General features: G+C 41.6%; 1 long non-coding RNA gene and 1 pseudogene across 1 annotated transcript in view; both read right to left on the reverse strand.

Moving 5' to 3' along the window:
• The window catches only part of LOC110568912 (uncharacterized), a 303,666-nt gene that overhangs the window by 181,063 nt on the left and 103,792 nt on the right, over positions 1-18,811 (reverse strand). The window lies entirely within an intron of this gene.
• On the reverse strand, positions 9,297-10,203 carry LOC105732000 (small ribosomal subunit protein uS2-like; annotated as a pseudogene).

The raw sequence follows: 18,811 nt of genomic DNA on the forward strand, positions 1-18,811 counted from the left end.
ATCGTTTGACACTATGACTTTACTCACCAGTTAATCTCCAGGGCAGGGACCATGACTCTCTTTTACCATTGAGTACAGTGCCTGCCACAAAGTAGGTGCCAAATAAGCATTTGATAGAATACAAACGTTGCATAAATTACAGAGTATTTAATACATGACATTCTGACCTCTCCCATTTCTCACATCTTCCTGTCATTGATCTTCTCCCCTTCCCTTACGGTTACTTGCAAGTTCAACTTCACACTGAAAATGCATCTGCATTTATGGATGAGAACAGTAGTTATTCAGCAAAGAAACCCAAAGACTGCATTATGTGTAAAGTTAAGAAAGAGGCTATTCATTCTGATCCCATCTTTGATAATAATACAAAACTCTTTTCTATAGGTCTTTTTTTTTTTTCAAAGCATATTCACCATGATCCTCTCCTCTCATCTTGAGAATCATCCTGAGAGACAGTATCATCCCCATCTCACCAACAAGGAAAGGGAAGCCATGATGTTCCTGGGTTACAGGGCCAGTGAGGAATTCAAACAGTAGTACCTGACCCACACCCCAGGCTGCACAGGCTGCTGACCTTGGAAGGTCACATGATTTTGCTGCTTCTTATGACCCCACTGGCCTTTTAAATGTTCCCTCCCTCTCCCCTCTCCTCTCTTCTCCTCTTCTCTCTCTCTCTCATCCATTCCCTACAATCCCTTTTTCTATCCTTTCCAGCTTCCCTCCAGTGATATGTCTTAGGCCTGGGTAAAAGGGTTAAAAAAAATGCTCCTATCTCACTCCAGATCTCAGGAACAGAGTTGATGTGTATACGTAACAAGTCAGCAGCTCAAAACCCCACCGGTCATGACTCGACATTCTTTATAATAAGCCATGCTTCTCGGAGTGCACACCCAGAGGCACCTGGCCCCAACTCCCACCTCCTATCCCAGGGTGCGGGTATCTGCTAACATCCACTCCTTCCCTGAGATCAGATCCTAAATACTTCTTACAGTTTTCAGAGTCATCACTAAGGTGTGGGGGCACCGTGGGCAGCACATGTATTATTGCTTTTATTCTTTTACGATGAAAACACTCCAAACTCCAACAGTATTTTTATCCATATTTTACACAGGAGAAAATTGATGCCTGGGGAGGTTAGAACTTGCTCAAGGTCACCCAACAAGTAACCAATGGGGCTGAGACCAGGACCCAGGTCTGAAGCTAAAGTCTGTGCTTTAACTACTTTATACCATCTCTCAATCTCTTGCTGAAGAGCACAACAGGAGTGACTTCCAAATAAAAACACTCAGATTTTAATGTCCATCTCCTGTCCTCACTAAAATTATGGCAGAGTCAGTTTGCTCTAAAGCCATGTCTCAACCCAGACTTGACAGGAGAAAAGATCTACATAGGAAGGGCAGGTGGGGGGGATTTCCAGACATCACAAGGGTAGGGGGTGGGCTGGGGATAAGTGATTGAAATGTTAATGTGCCTGCCAGGTAAGTGGGAGTGGAGAAGTGAGGAGTGGGGAGGGGAGGCAGGAGCCACGTGCCCTGGTCCAGGACCACCGTGATGAAGGCATAAAAACAAGAACTGGAATCCCTGAAAGGGAAGGGACACTCCCAGTATCTTCTTCCAATGAACTTTCATCACTTTCTTTCTCCAAAAAGACTATGTAGCATTTGCTACCCAGTGCAGTAATTTACTGCCTACCAGTCCTGCTGGGCCCTAGCTCATGACCATACCAATAAGGCATTCCACTCCTCTAAGTGATCTTGCTATGCTTGATGGCTACCTGGATCCTTCTTCCCGGAGTAGGCTACCATTCAAACTTGAACTGACTAAAAGCAGGACACCCATAGAATAGATGAAGGAGAGGGAAGTTTGCTTGGCAGGACTGTGGAGAACCTCAGTGGGGTACCATCCAGGTAATTCTAGGCTCTCTTAGGGACCCAGGCAGGGAAGAAAAGGACTATTTAAATCAAATTTCTCTTACTTTCTCCAATATACGTTTCTATTAAAAAAAAAAAAAAAAAAAAAAAAAAAAAAAACCTGCATTATCTTTTAAGCAAACACATGCAATTGATTCCTTTTCCTTCAAACTTAAACCACCCACATCCCCTCAAATTACACCTTGTTTTCCCCATTTTTTATTTTTGGAAAAATTATTCAATGTGTGTATTCCATTTATAATGGGGAGGACAGAATTCAATTTTCACTTGTTTTTGAGGGACAAGCTAGAAATAATATGGCCAAGAAGGTAATGAAATGGTCTGTGTGCAGTAAGAAAGACAGGCTCCTGCAGAAATGCTGCCTCCAGGTTGGAATTCCGCTCACTGTTGAGTCCAAAAGTCATAAGAGCAGATGCTGCGGTAGCAGTTTGGATCATTAGTGCGAATGTGCTGAGGGACTGCGCTATGCTCAGAGGTTACAGGAAAGATACTGGGCTGGTTCTGGGAGCTGGGAAGAGCAATTTCACTCATCTTGAGCTACTTAGCAAGAAGAGAATTAACCCACACAGGGAGTCAGCATATGATTGAGTAAATTAATCCTTCCCTGGCACTCAAAGCCTCTTTAAGAAGTTCTTTTTCCTTTGAAGGGGAGTGGTGGATTTCCAGACGTCACAAGGGAAACTTGCTGTATTTAAAGAACATATATGCTCCTGAAAAGTTGTTTTCGTAAATTAAATTTTCATATACCAAATCCTACTTTTTCTGACTTTTTTATTATCAAATCAAAAAATCTTCTTCAGAGAATACAGTCAATCCACTCTTGGGAATACAGCACAAGCAAAAGGTAGCATGCTTTTCTTTTTAACATTACGCTTTATAAAAAAAAAGATAAAACTCTCAAAATAAGTTACAAGAGATAAGTTTCTCAAAATAAGTCACAAAATATAAGTAACCAGAAGTATCTGCTTCCTTGACTAAACAGTTTTGTGGTCCAAAGGAAATCCAATGATACCTGGAAAAAAAAAAGAGACTGAAAGCTCTCTAGAATAATTGTCTAAACTCCACTGTGCTTGGATGTTAGGATATTGTCTCTCAGCTTCATACCTACTCTTTTATTCTCTTCTCAGATCTCTGGAAACCAACTTTGTACTTTGCCAACTGGATCTCTGTTAGCCCAGGGAATAGGAGGCACTGGAGAGAGGCTGGGCGGCTGGAGGAGAAAGTGTGACTTGATCCTTCCTGTGCACTTCCTGTTTTTCAGTGTCACCCAGCCAGGGGTTCTCCACTCTGCAAGGGGCAGCTGGTTCTAGTTTCCAGTTCTTCCCATTCTCCCAGAATTCACCTCATCATGATCCTTGCAATGCTAGATTAGAGCAAGCGTGTACCAGCTCAACAGATATTCAGGAATTTTGTGAGCTAATCTTAAGCGCAGTTATAATTTACAATTAATTATATATACTTATGTTTTGGTCTGTTAGGGTTGCTGCAACAAAGTACCACAGACTGGGTGATTTAAACAACAGAAATTATTGCCTCACAGTTCTAATGGCTAGACGTGTACGATCAACTTGTCAGCAGGGCTGGTTACTCCTGAGGCTGTGAGACAGAATCTGTTCCATGCTTCTCCCCTTGCTTCCAGTGGCTTCCTGGAATCTTTGGCATTCCTTGGCTGTAGAAGTATCACCCTGAGCTCTGCCTCGTGTTCCAGTGACATTTTGCCCATGTGTGTTAGTGTGTCTGTCTTCAAGTTTCTCCTTTTCATGACACCAGTTGTATTTCAGTAGACTCCTAATGACCACATTGTAACTTGATCACCTTTATAGTGAAGGCACTATCTCCAAATCAGCTCATATTCTGAGGTGCTAGGGGGTGAGGACTCCAACATACCTTTTGCGGGGGGGACACAACTTAATCTATAACGCTTACAATTAAACAAATTCTATTTAAAAAAATTATAGAGAGGGGAACAGATGTTTTCTAGTGACTAGAGAAGGAGTGGGAGGATGTTGCTGTAAAGAAGAAGCCTGAGGAAGTTTCTTTGTGGTGATGGGGCAGGTTTCCAGCTATATTGTGGTTGTGGTCCTACAAATAAGATGCATGGAATTATACTCAAAGACATAAAGAAATGACTACATGCAAAAACTAGTCAAACCCAAGTCTGCAATCAAAGTAATTGGATTGTGCCAACCTATCTTCTGGTTTTGGTCATGTATAGATGTCACTATTGGGGGAAGCTACATGGTGGGTACAGGGGTACTGTTTTCATGACTCCTTCTAAGCCTATGATTATTTCAAAATACAAAATATTTTGAAACCAACGAAGATAGTAAATACCCAAAACTCATTACTTCCTAATTATTTTACATTTTACTATCAAACATGCTCCTGTCAGCCCGGCTGCAGGTCCTCCCTTCTGAGCTGCTACCGCTTTCCTCTGTTCCTCAGCCCTGGGAATGGCAGCTGATTCCTGCAGTTATACTTCCATGCCACCTCACTGTTCCCTCTTTGCTTCTTCGGTTCTCCTACACCAACTTAAATAAACTCTTAAATTCAATGAATTATGTTTCTTTTTTCCTGACCAGTCCTTAATACAACCAGTCAACACAAATGTTCTCCAAATCATGCACATGGCTTACATGATAGAACATTTTTTTTAATGTTTCTTAAAACTCGAAAAGGCCCAGACCTCCATTCCTCTTCTGATTATGACAGGATTTTATTTTGGAAAATTGATATTCTCACTAAAAAGGGATGTCAGGAAGCAGAGCTTCTGTTGGCCCCGAAGTAGTATAGGCAATAGCCAGCTATAGAGCCCAGATCTGTGATTGTGATTATAGAGCAATCTCAGGAATTTTTTTTTTGACACAGGTCTCACTGTCACCAGACTGGAGTGCAGTGGTGTGATCAGAGCTCACTGCAGCCTCAGCCTCCTGAGCTCAAGCAATTCTTTCACCTCAGCCTCCCTTGTAGCTGGGACTACAAGCTGACATCACCACATCCAGCTAATTTTTTAAAATTTTTTTGTAGAAATGAGGTCTCCCTCTGTTGCCTAGGCTGGTCTTAAACTCCTGGGCTCAAAGGATCCTTCTACCTTAGCCTCTCAAAGTGCTGGGATTACAGGTGTGAGCCACCAAATTTTTTTTTTTTTTAGACAGTCTCTCGCTCAATGGCCCAGGCTGGAGTGCAGTGGTGCAATCTCAGCTTGCTGTAACCTCTGTCTCCTAGGTTCAAGCAATTCTCATGCCTCAGCCTCCCAACTAGCTGACACTATAGGTATGTGCCATCACACCTAATTTTTGTATTTTTAGTACAGATGGGGTTTTGCCATGTTGGCCAGGCTGGGCTCAAACTCCTGGCCTCAAGTCATCCACCCACCGCAGCCTCCCAAACTGCTGGGATTATAGGCATGAGCCACTGTGCTTGGCCCATTTTTTTTTTTTAAATGATTTCTCCGCTGATTATAAAAGTAATTCATGCTCATATAGTATATTACAAAGAGTATAAATAAATGGACACATAATCCCAGCATCCAAAGATATTTCTGTTGATATTTTGATGTATTTTCTCCTGTAAGTCTTGTGATAAATATAAATAATTCATACTTGTCTATATATATATCTTTTAAATATGTCAAACAAAATTGATTCATCGATAGATACTGCTATGTTTTGAAGATATTTATCAATCACTGTTCTTCCCCAAGTTTGAATTGTTTGAATTCCCCCTGTTTGAACTATTTCAATCCACTGATAGATAAATATAGACTTCAGATGCTGATGGAAATATCAGCCTTAATGCTTGCAGGAAAAGCTTTGTGAACATGGCTGTGGTTTGTGGCCAAATAATAAGCTTTCTCATTGTCATCTCATTCCTACTTCAATCCTAAGAATGGGGTTCTTAAGGCAGACATTTTACCAGCCAGATACAAGTAGGATGATTGACTGATGTGTCCTTTGATTCCCCAACGGAGGGGCAGGGCAGAAGGCAGGCCTGGATCCACCTGTGAGCTCAGGCACGGAGGCAGGAGCACAGCACTTCCCAGCTGTGTCATAGACCTCTCCCCAGCAGACAGACCTGTTCACTCGGCACCAGCCCGTACACACTTAAACTCCTGCAAAAAGAGGGATGAGGAGCAGCAGGAGTCCAAGCCCAATATCTCACCGGCCGAGAACATTATTCCCTCTCTTTTGCAGAGAAATGAGTGAGACAAAATGAAAAGGAAAGCTGAATGGATTTGCCTGCCAAAGTTATCGTCTTAGAAACACAAGACCTAAGGAGTAGGAAAGCCCCTCATAGATGCTGTTGGTATCTTGTTCTTTTTAAGTAATGCTACATTGTGAGCATCTATCAGTCATCCAAATATCCTTAAAACATTTTATCCTCTTTTTCTTAACTGAAAGCAACACAGTCTTTGTAGAAATTTGAGAAAGAAGGCAAGCTTCAAGAAGAAAATAAGAAGCATAGTAATCCTGCCATCCAAAAATAACCAGCCCTACATTTGGCATCAATCCTTCTAATGTTTGTTCTATGTATATGTACACATTGGTCCCAACTGAATTACACAGCACATATTGTTTTGGAACATGTTTTTCATTTAATGTTTCTAAAACATCTTTATATGTTTTCCCACTTGCCTATTGCTGTGTAACAAACTAAATTTCATGGTTTAAGACAATAATTTATTTTGTTTATGATTTTGTGGATTGGAGCCCAGCCACATTCAATGATATGGAGAAATGGATTCCAGCCCTTGAAGGCAAGCAGCAGGGTCACACTACAGATGAGCATGCAGAATGGAAGACATTTTCACAGGCTTCTTCTGAGAATACAGTATGCTACTTATGTTATTAAAGAGTCTTCATAACTGCAGTGGCTGAATAGCATTCTAATTAAAAATGTGTCATCATTGATTTAATAAATTTCAATTGTGGAAACTTTAGAAACAGCATTATAAACACTTTTATGATGAATATTCCTCTACATAAAACTTTATCTGAACCTCTGAAAATTCTTTATTAGGTTAATTATTAAAAGCAGAATTACCAGGTGATATAGTTAAAACTGCTTGATATAAATAGTCAAATTAATTTCTAGAAAAACCCTTATTTAGATCCAGTTCACTTAAAAATACTTTACTCTTCGAAAGAGAAATATTTCCATCAATATTCTTTAAAAATACTTTTGACACTTTTCATCTACTATTTTTACAGATAGTTTTTGAATGTGAATGAAATTTCCACTGAAATTTGTATTGCAGTTTAATTAAACCTATAAATGAACCTGAGATGAAGGAGATGGCCTTAACTATTCAGTCTTGTGGTCCAGATGTCTTCTACCCTGATCGTCTTTTATACTCATTGGCAGAAATTTATGATATTCATGATTGAATTATTGTTAGCATTTTACAGTTTCTAATTGCTTAAGGAGGAACTCTCTCCTACTATACACTTGAACTGATTAACAATGTGTAATTGGGTAAAGAACTGTTTTATATATCTACATGTTCAGCCATCTTTCTAAATTCTTATTTGTTCTAAAAGTTTTCAATTGATTCTGTTAGGCTTTCTGGGTAGACAATCATATTAACAGCAAATGGTGAGACTTCTGATCTCCTTTCCAGTAGCCCTTTTTATTTCTGTTCCCTATCTTTTTGCATTGGCTAGAATATTCAAGACAATATTAATAGCATAGTAAGAGTAGGCATTTTATCTTATTCCTGGTTTTAATGAGAATATATCATATTTAAAGGTGCTTCCCCATTAAATGTGATAATTTGTTTAACATATTCTTTACCATTTAAAAAATTCTCTAGTTTCAGTTTAATACATTTTATTTAGAATTGGTACATAATTTTTTCTGAAATAACTTTTAGCCATCCACTGAGATCATGTGGATTTTCATTTTAGATTTACTGATATATTCCATAATACTAAATGATTCTTACAATCCTGAAATAACCCAATAAAATCATCATGAATTTGCCTTCTCATACACTGTTAAAATTAATTTTTACCGTTTTATTTAGAAATTTCGTATTTTTATACATAGCGAGAATGGTTTGTAATTTTCTATTTTATGTCCTCTTCCTCAAAGTATGTTGCAGGATTTTTGGAGGTTCTGATTCCACCATTTCAGAAGAAGTTTCTCCATCTTTACCCCTAATTTGTTTGATTGAGACCTATATCTTTATCTTAAAAAGGTGAAGAGATAATTTGAGGTTTCTCATAATGCTCTTTTCAGAGAGTAATTTGCATTTGCTTCAGTCAGGAGGGAGATAAACTGTCAATCCCAGATCACTATAATCCAAACGTGGTGAGGTGATTTAAAGTCAGGCTTCAATCCTTTCAAGGGACAGGCCATTTCCGGTTCACCTTTACTCCAGTAATATGAGCACTCGCAGCCTTCACCCAAATCATGGAGTTTTATCAGAGGCCCCATCCCTGAGAGGCTCCTGGTCCCCCTAAGTCTGCTGAAAGTCCTTCTCAGCATCTTAGAACTTCTGGTGCATCTTCTGGCATTGGAAGGCACTCGGGAGAAAACTGGCCAAAAGATCCAAGCTCTACCCAATGAGTCTTCCTCCTCTCATGAAGCTTGGCCCAGTAATTCTTCAATGACTTCTATTTTCATACTTTCAAATATGTTTTTAAAGTATATATTTTGTCTTGCTTTTCTAGTCATTCTCAGCTGGAGAATGGGTTTGAACTGCCAAGCCAGTCACTACTGGAAAGAGCGCCACATCAGCCATCACATCTGCAGGAAGCAAGGGATGACGGAGAGGGAGGCACCTCCCAGCAGAGTCCCATACATTTGGAAACCTTCTTGGATGGTCCACACAACACTCCTGCTTGTACCTCATTGGCCAGAATGCTGTCCCAGGGCCACTCCTGGCTTCAAGGAAGGCTAAAGAATATAGACTTTTAGCACAATGTATTGCCACCCTAAATAAAATCTGGGTTTGATTACTAAGAAAAAAAGAGAAGAACGGCTATTCAGTAAGCGGCAGAGTTTCTGCCACATTCCTCATCTATAAAATGGAAATAATATTAATACCTAACTTAAAGAATTAATGTGAGGATTAAAGTATATAATGCAGGTAAAGGTCTTAGCACAGTGCCTAGTACAGGGTGGACATATGATAAATATTAGCAACAGCAATATTTATTGCTATATAGTAATTTGACTATAATAGACTATTATATGACAATCAGGAAAAAGAAACAATCTTTTTAACTTCCTTTCTCTAGTTTCACATGGATACCTGAAGCCCTGTATAAATTCACAACTTAGGGATGTAATTTCTTTTTCTTTTTTTTTTTTTTGTAGAAACTCAATGTTTATTTTCCATCAATCTTATTTCCATGTTGCTTAAGAGCCCACACAAGAACAGCTCAAAGACCATTCAGTGGTTGCTCCTACCCATTCAGTGGCCTGAGCAGTGGGAGCTGCGGGCCAGTCTTCTGTGGCACGCTGGGCACTCCAGTCTTCAGCTGGGAACTGCTGGATAGGCACAGAGGGCACCTGCACGCCTTCAGACCAGTCTGCAACCTCGGGCTGAGTCACAGTGAACTCAGGAGCTAAAGTGGTCCATTCACCCTGAAATTCCTCCTTAAGTCACAGGCTTTACAGCAGCAGCCTGCTCTTCTTTTTCAATCTCTTCGGAATCTCTGTAAAAGTAGAGATCAGGCATGACCTCCCACGGGTGTTCACGGGAAATGGTGCCACACACGTGCAGAACTTCCCAAGCCAGCATCCACCACATCAAACCCACTGAGTGAGCTCCCTTGTTGTTGCATGGGATGGCAATGTCCACATAGTGCAGAGGAAAATCTGTGTTACACCGAGCAATGGTAGGTAGGTTAACATAAGACGCCTCCGTGAGAGGCTGGTGGTCAGTCCTGGGGTCAGTAACCACAAGCCATGGCTCCCGGAAGGCTGCCTGGATCTGGTTGGTAAAGGTTCCAGGAGTGAAGCGGCAGCAATTGGAGTGGCTCCAGTGGCAGCAGCAAACTTCAGCACGGCCCTCTGGCCAGTATTCCTGGAGGATATGACACTGACATCAGCAGGGTTTTCAGTGGCAACAATGGCACGAGCTGCCAGGAGAAGCTTCTCAGGTCCTCTTCAGATTTATGATGTAGATGCCATCACTTTTCCTTTTATAGATGTACTGTTCCATCTGGAAGTCAAGGTTGGTGCCACCTAAATGGGCTCCTGCTGCAAGGAACTTAAGGACATCCTCCTCCTTCATTTGCAGGACATCAAGGGCTCCAGACATTATGAAAATTTCCCTTTAAGTTATGACGGGAACCCAGAACAATGCCACATGGACCCCTCAGCAGGTAGCATGGAAAGGCGGGATACAATTTCTACTATCATTGTTTTGTTTCAAATGATGGAGTATTTGCTTGGTATAGAATAACTGTTTATAAATCTAGCACATAATAGGTATTAAAACCATGTAATTACACTCTGGATATTCTTGCACTGTCCACATTTTTACAGTTTCATTCACTTCCATCTAAAAAATATATAAATAAATGTGATTTACTTTTTATGCCTTTGTAAGATCTACATCCTATTAAACAACAATACAACCCACACTTCAGCACAAATCCTTTTGTCAAATAAAAGTTCCAATTTTTAGTTGGAAATCTATAGGTATTCACTATGCTTATAATAGCTTCTCTATGATATTTAAGGATGTTCTGAGAGTTCTTCAGCCTTATTTTTACCTCTTATCACAACCACACCCACAGTGTTGTACATATGGATATGGATAAATTATAAGGGGTCACAGAACTTTTCATTCAAGCAGCCACAACAAAATAAGCACTATGGTATCCACCTCCCTCCAGGGATCAGATATGAGTGAATTAGTAAGTGTGCATGTGCGTGCATGTGTGTCCGTGTGTGTGTGCATGTATGTATGTGTGTTGGAACACCAGCATGGCAACAGTGTTACTGCTGATGATTATCGGAAGAAGAAAATTTACCAGAGTGACACAAATTACTAATTACTTTATTATGCAGTGAGAAGAATAAGCTGAAAGTTGTTTCAGCAAATTCTATTTTTAAGCAAATAATTATTGGGTTTCCAATGCTCTAAATTAAGTAATTCTCCTTAAGACCTTCCTTAAGTCTCCCTCTTTGAACTCCAGCAGCTGGCAAAGAATTGCAGCTGGCTTTGGGATGGGCTTTGGATTTCATTTGTAATTATTTTTTTTCAAACATGCTATCCTCAAAATGAGCTCTCTTCAGAGGTGTTTTTCTCCCCCCAGTAATTAGGATTGGCTGTAATAAGTCATTCAGAGTTTCCCCCCTCATTTTACAAGAGGTGGTATTGAGTAATATAAAGATCAAGAAAAGAAAAAGAAAAAAGAACTTGGGGTTAGGCACACTGACTCGTGCCTGCAATCTCAGAAATTTGGGAGGCTGAGGCAGGAGGATCACTTGAAGTCAGGAGTTCAAGACCAGCCTGAGCAACATAGTGAGACCCTGTCTCTACAAAAGTAAAAATAAAAATAAGTAAGAATGGCATGGTGGTACACACCTGTAGGAGGATCACTTAAGCCTCAGTAGGTGGAGGCTGAAGTAAGCTGTGATTATACCACTGCACTCTAGCCTGGGCAACAGAGCAGGCCCATCTCAAAAAAAAAAAAAAAATTTGAAACCAAGTCTAAGACCAGGTTATGCCACTTCACTGGCTTTATGACCTTGGGTATTGTATTAATCTGGGTTTGCCAGAAAATAGAATATATTTCCATCCTTTTCTTTGGAGAACCAAGAATATAAATGGAGTATAAGGAATGGGCTCTGCAGTTATGGAGGCTGAGAAGCACCAAGATCTACAGTTTGCAAGCTGAGACGCAGAAGAGCCATGAGAGGACTCAGACCCAGTCTGAATCCAAAGGCCCAAGAACCAAGAAAGCCAGTGGCCTTAAGTTCCAGTCCAAGTCCTAGTCCAAAGTCAGGAGAAGACTGACATCCCAGCTCAAAGAACTCAGGCGGAGAAGTGAACTTTTTCTAAGCATTGTGTTCTACTGAAGCTTCAATTACAAGGCCCACCCACACTGGGAAGGACAACCAGCTTTACTCAGTCTACATACTTAAATGTTGATCTCTTCTAGAAACAACCTCACAGACACACCTCAAGTAATGTTTAACCAAATATCTGGGCACCCTATGGACCAATCAAGTTGACACCTAAAATTAACCATCATAGGTATCCCATAACTTTCACCTGTCCTGAAGAAACGAGATAAGTATATATTAGTACCTTTTAAACTAAGAAGCACTGGACACACTTATATATTGTTATTAAGATGACCAAAAATGGCAACAAATAGCTACATAATAAGAATTATGATAATAGCTCCCGTTTTTAGGACATTTTGAGGATTTATCATGTGCTTGGCACATATATTAATGTATTCAACCCTCACAATAACCCTTCGAGGTAGGGATTAGAGTTTCTCTAATTTACCCATCAGCTACAGTAAGGTTAAAAAACTCTACCAAGATCACAGAGCTAGCAGGTGGCAGATCCCAGTTTCAAACCCAGATGTTTTGGATCTACAGTCCCTGCTCTAACAGCCACAAACCATCACCTGCCTGAGGCTGGCGGGGATGATGACCAGCCCAAAGGCCTGAATAGGTCTGCTCAATTCCCTGGCCCTCTCCTTTTCAACCATGGGGTCAGGCATCGCTTTGGACCATCCTAAAGATGCCCTAATGTAGAGACAGTTAGAAACATGGCCAATTTTAACAAGAGGGTACTCAAGCTGGAGAGAAGAGGCAGAGAGGGCTGGGTATGAATAACTCATTGGGGTGTGGGTACAAATGGTTAGAACTAGGCTAGTGAATCATTGCCCAATAATTCACCATCAACCCATCCCTCCCCCAAAGGTGGGGATATCACTCAGGGTAATCAACTTCTAATTCTTATTTTATCTGGTCACCGGCAGAATCTGAGACAATGGAGAAAAAGAGCAAGTAGGGAGAGAGGGAGGTCTGAGTGGAGGGACAGACAGATGCTCAGTGGCCCAGGCAGGGGTCCCCTGAGGGCAGGCTTACAGGTCAGTGGGCAGCATGAGAGCTCTGTGGTCTAAAGGCCTAGGTGAGATAAGCTCAGGGGTGGTGGTGGGCAGAGCAAGGGGATTCAGTCATTGTCCACTGCAAGATCTTGTCTCTGCCACATCCAATAAGCACAATGTCCATGATTCCATTAACAAGAGTTGTTACATTGTGCAGAGACTGGCTCATGTGCATAGTAGGGATTATGGGAGGCTTAGAAAGGGACAAGGACAGAGCACAGGCACGGCCAGGGTCTGTAAATGACCTTAGCAAATCAGGTGCTTCACTGAACTACCATTACACCATCGGCAAACTAGAGAATAATCCCAGCCTGGCTACATGCAGTCACAAGACACAATCAAGACAGTGTACTCTGTAAATAGCATCTAGGAGAGCTAGTGAAAACACAGCTCCAGGTGCCCAGACTCTGGGGCATCGCATTTCTGATTGTCAAACCTCAACTTTGCTCACAACTTTTTAACTTGAAACCAGAATAGAGGGGCAACCAGCAAGCAAAGCACGATGTGCACGCGAGATCACCTTGTCTGATCTCAGAGTCCAGGGAGCCAAAATCACGCAAGGGAGCCTCTGCAACCTCTGAAAATTTGATCTCATTCAAGGACGGTGTTCAATAGAAGTGTTCCTGGGCCCCAGGCAGCTCAAAACCTTGGCTAGATGGGCAAATATTTCAGCAGGAGGTTAGCAAATTTGATGCCAACTTAAATGAGCCTCCTCCGTGGCGCTGCAGAGGGCCATGTTTGTACTGCAATATTTTCTGTTGCTATGTAAAGAAGAGAGAGGGTCCCAGCACATCATCAGTGCATGCTTCCATAATAAGTGCCTGACACAGGGGTGGCCCACACAGAAAGCAGTGCTCAGAGGCAGTGGCAGCACAGCTGAGGCTGGGTAACACTGGGAGACTTGGGGAAGCATTCCAGGCTAGAGGCTGCATTTCTGCAGCCTCATGAGGACCCTCAGCCAGCAGAGCAGGAAACTGCAAAGTGGATGAGCTCACGAGGGAGGCAGACCTGGTTCAAATCCCACACTGCCAGGATTTGTGTAAACTTGGGACAGTGAACCTGAGCCACTGTTGCCTCATGCAAAATAAGTAAAATAAACCTACTCCTAACCCTGATTCCACCTTTCCTCTGGGCTGGATAACGACAGATATCTGAGTGATGTGATGATCAAGTACGTAGCCTAGTCTGCAGGACATGTCAGTCATTCCTGGTGCATTTGCCTGTCCCCACCCAGACCACTGAATTATATTAGAAGTGATTTCTGACAAGTAACTGATGGTCTGATTTTAACGAGGGAGAGACTGGGAGGCTTTAAGGCCGGCTACCCTAGAGAGCCTCAGCCATGGGGAAGAGCTGTTAAGTGGGTGTGCTAGTAGCCAGTGACTGAGCTCAGGTGGTCCTGAGAGTCATCCTCTGTGCCTTTGACTCCTTTCCTTGATCTGAGGAGTGAAGTCTGAAGGAGAAATAGAGGAGGACCAGGAAGTTAAGGACTCAGAGCTCCCGAGGCCTGGAAACACTAGAGATTGGTGGTAAAGGGTCTCAAGGGAGTCTTCAGCAGTGTCCCTGCCCCCAGGACCCACAGTGTGCAGAAAGTGCCAGGTGGTGGGACTAAATAAGCCCTGGCAGGCCAGGGCACATCAATAGAAGGAATTCCACCTTGCAGCCCATCATAGACCACTCCCCGTGTCTCGTAGCTCCTTTGCCTCCCATGCTACAGTGCTTGATGTTTATGAGTGAGCCCCATGGACAAAAAGGGTAAATCAGTGGGATTGAAGAGATGGAGGGTGCAAGTGGGAGCAGAGGACTAGAGCTAATGCACCTAACAAAATAATTCATTTAAATGGTGTAGTGTCAAAGAAAGAAGTCATTAGATAGTTGTTTATGTATGTTGTGTCTGTCCTCATTTGCAGAGGTTTTCGGGGACAGGAGTCTTGTCTCTTTCCTGTCTGTAGTCCCATAGGGGCTGGAGCATAATAAGTATCAAAATCAATACTTCAAAAGAGTAAGTAGATGAATAAATGAAAGAAGTTGCTAGAGTCCACACATGGCTATGTCCAAGTGAGTAGCCCCTTGAAACAGGTTAGAGACAGAGCAAATGTGGAGGAAAGCAACAGGGAGGCCACTCCTTTGGCCTTCTGGTTGCCCTGCCTGACTCCAGGCTCTCCCCTCCTGGTCTTTCTGCCCACCAGTTTCCGGCATTCATATGTCTGCACATTGCTTGATCTGGATTCTCCCTACCTGAGAGCCTTCTGTGGCTCCCTATTGCTCTTAGCATCAAAATCCTCTCATGGTTTTTAAGCCTTTGCATTCTCCCCACACAAGCCTCTCCTTGCTGCTCACAGGCCACTCATCCCAGCCAGCTGCTCCCACTGGCCACCATCACTCCTGCTCCACCCTCTTTGCTTCCTGACCAAACCCAAACAGTCTTCAGGGCTAGAGACCCATCTAACAGCTCCAGTGGTGAAGGATCTGTCTTGAAACCTCCAGGCTTCCAGTCTGGGCCGCGCCATTTAGCAGGATCAGATTGTGGGTCCTTATTCCCTAGGTTAATTCTGTCTCTCCAATGAGACTATCAATTCCAAGAGAAGAGGGAATCATGTCTACTCTGCCCACACTACCCAGCTTGCAACTGGCTGATAAATCTATTATTATTATTCAGACTGTTTTTTGCTCTTGTTGCGAGGCTGGAGTACAGTGGCGCAATCTCAGCTCACTTCAACCTCTGCCTCCCGTGTTCAAATGATACTCCTGCCTCAGCCTCCCAAGTAGCTGAGATTACAGGTGCCTGCCACCGTGCCCAGCTAATTGTTTTGTATTTTTAGTAGAGATGGGTTTTCACCATGTTGGCCAGGCTGCTCTTGAACTGCTGACCTCAGGTGATCCACCAGCCTTGGCCTCCCAAAGTGCTGGGATTAGAGGCATAAGCCACCGAGCCCAGCTGATAAATCAATTATTACAATAATATTAATATTACAATAAGTAAATTATAATATATAATTATAATTATAAATTGTTGTAATTACAACTTATATATAATTATAAATAATTATAATTATATTTATATACATAATTATATATTAATTATATAAATTATAATTATGTGCATTTATAATTATATAAATTATAATTATATAATTATTGTATAAAACATAATTATATATTATATAAATTATAATTATATAAATTATTAATTATATAAATTATAATTCTGTGTATATTTATATACGTAATTATATATTAATTATAATTTACATATTATATATTATATTAATATATTATATACATATTAATATATTATATATTAACATATATTATATAATATATAAGTATATAATAGATTAATATATTATTAATATATATAATTATGTACATAAATATAATTATAATTGTAATTATTGTAATAATTGTAATAATTATAATAGTATATTAATTGTATAATTGTATTTGTATATATAGTACATTAATTATATAATTGTATATATAATTGTAATTATTATTATAATTGTAAATTATTGTAATTATTACAATAATACATTATTGTAAAATAATTCATTAAAGTTTATTTTAAAAGCCCTTCTGGGCTTCAGGCACAGGGATGGGGAAGACTGGATAACAAACAGGTATCTGAATGACATGATGATTGAGCGGGATGATGGGCGTGCCTGTCCTGAGAAGGGAGGCAGGGACCCCAACAACCAATGGTGATGCAGAGTCGTGAGTGCTCAGGTGGGGGTGGACGCCGGGGAGACACCTAGCTCACTCCACAAAGCTTGCAGAACCTGGTCTTCCCAAGGAGGTGATGGCCGAGGGACCCCCTCTCTCCCTGACACAGATCAAATCAACACTCACCTTTCTCCATCCCACTGAGTTCATGATTCTCATCTCCCCTGATAGAATTGGTCAGGTTACTTACATCTTGGGCCTCTATGACCTCATTTGTAAAATAATTTTAACAAGCCTAAGCCTGATGCTAATTCAGTCTCTAACCCTAACCTTAATGAATGATCAACTGCTAGCAGGACTATTAGATGATTCAGCTGGATAAAGCATATCCCACACGCAGGACATAAGAAGTGTCCATCATTATTGGTTCCTTTGCCCTTCCCTGCTCTGACCACAGACTTTAAGTTTGAGGACCCAGGCTTATCTTGGAGCTCAGTGTCAGTGTTACTTGAACTTGTCCTGAGAGCAGTTAGCCGTTTCTCAGCTAAGCAGATACTTAAACATACAAAGGTCTATCTATAATTTACCTGATGAGAAACCTCTTTAGCATACTATAATGCCTAAGAATCTCCAGAAAGGAAATAAAATTTAAGGCACACCTGCAGAAGTGTCAGGGACTTGATGTAAATATGTCTAATCCTCCGAAGAATTATGAAAGTGGTTATTACCCCCATTTAGCAGATGAGAAAACTGCAGTTTCTAGAGGTCAAGTATCCCATTCAAGACCTCACAACAAGTCAGTGGCAGAGCTGGGGTGTGAGTTTCTCTCTCAGACTGCAGGAAAACTCCAGGGGAGTCACTTCTTCAAGCCAGGAGTAAGGGGAGGACAGTGGACTGATGAACTTTTAGTGACTCTTAGGTTATATTCAGGGAGGCATCAATTCTGTCATTTCACTGTTTGCTTGTAAGACTTTAGGTAGATACCTTTCTTCTCTGTGGACCTCAGTGTTGTTTGTTTATAAAAGTCTTAAGTTTTTCTGACTAAGACAGACCTAGATAGAAAGGAGTTTGAGGCACGGAGGGGCAATTTCAGATAAATGATCTCCCTATCAGCATCAACTTTATAGGATTCCCCATGGATTCCCCTAATTTGAATACAAATCACATTTCTCACTTCCAGAACCAGTTTCCCTAAAGTCATCATCCAAGTCAAACCCTGAGTCCTACTTCCTGCCTTTGCCATCCATGCCCTTGTGAATCAACAGTACCTTCCGAGTTCTTCTGCTCATTAGCTGGTCAGGCCCCACTGCCTCCCCGCCCAAAGGACCATCATCAACATTGGGAAGGGATCCAGAAAAAAAAACAGTATGGCATGTTAGAGCTAGGAGGCACTCTGGGACCACCTACAGCCCCCCCCCCCCGCCTTTTACAGGTGAGAAGACAGGCCTTGGAGAAGCCAAGAGGCTCCCCGCAGCTCCACAAATACCAGCTGTGAAGCCACCCACACACGTGCTCCTAGGCTCTTACTGTCTAACGGTGGATCACGACTCCATGGAAATTAGATGGATCAGCAGGCAGTGGCAATTAAATGTAGTGGGCTACAGGCGTGGGGGCTGTCAGGAAAAGCAGCGCTGAGAGTGATCGAAAAATGCTTCCTGAAATAAACGTGTTGTGAAGCCGGCACTGAAGAATGTAAAGAACATGGAGAACTCTGCTTGAAGACTTTGAAGCAGAAATACGTCTCAGAAATTGTGGCATAGATCGCTGTTTGTGGCTAGTGGTCTATGCCAATATCTGATCTCCCTTTCTTCCTCAAAAACAGACTTCCTGATTTTTCCTCACTGGGTACATGAATACCCAGAATCAAAACTATATTTCCCAACCTCCTTTACAGCCAGGTATGGCTAAATGACTAAATTTTGGCCAATGAGATATAAAAGTGCTGTGTGCAACTCCCAGAAGTTTCTGTAAAGGAATGAGCATACCCTTCTCCCTTCCTCTCTCTTTTCTTTCTGCTGGAATGCAGATGCGATGGCTGGACCCTAAGCAGACATCCTAGACCGTGAGGTAGCAGGCTAAGGCTGACAGAGCAGCAACATAGCGTGCTCATGTCAAAACAACACTAGT

Source organism: Aotus nancymaae, unplaced genomic scaffold (assembly GCF_030222135.1).
Source record: "Aotus nancymaae isolate 86718 unplaced genomic scaffold, 86718_ANA_hifiasm-v0.15.2.pri h1tg000002l, whole genome shotgun sequence".
NCBI lineage: Eukaryota > Metazoa > Chordata > Mammalia > Primates > Aotidae > Aotus > Aotus nancymaae.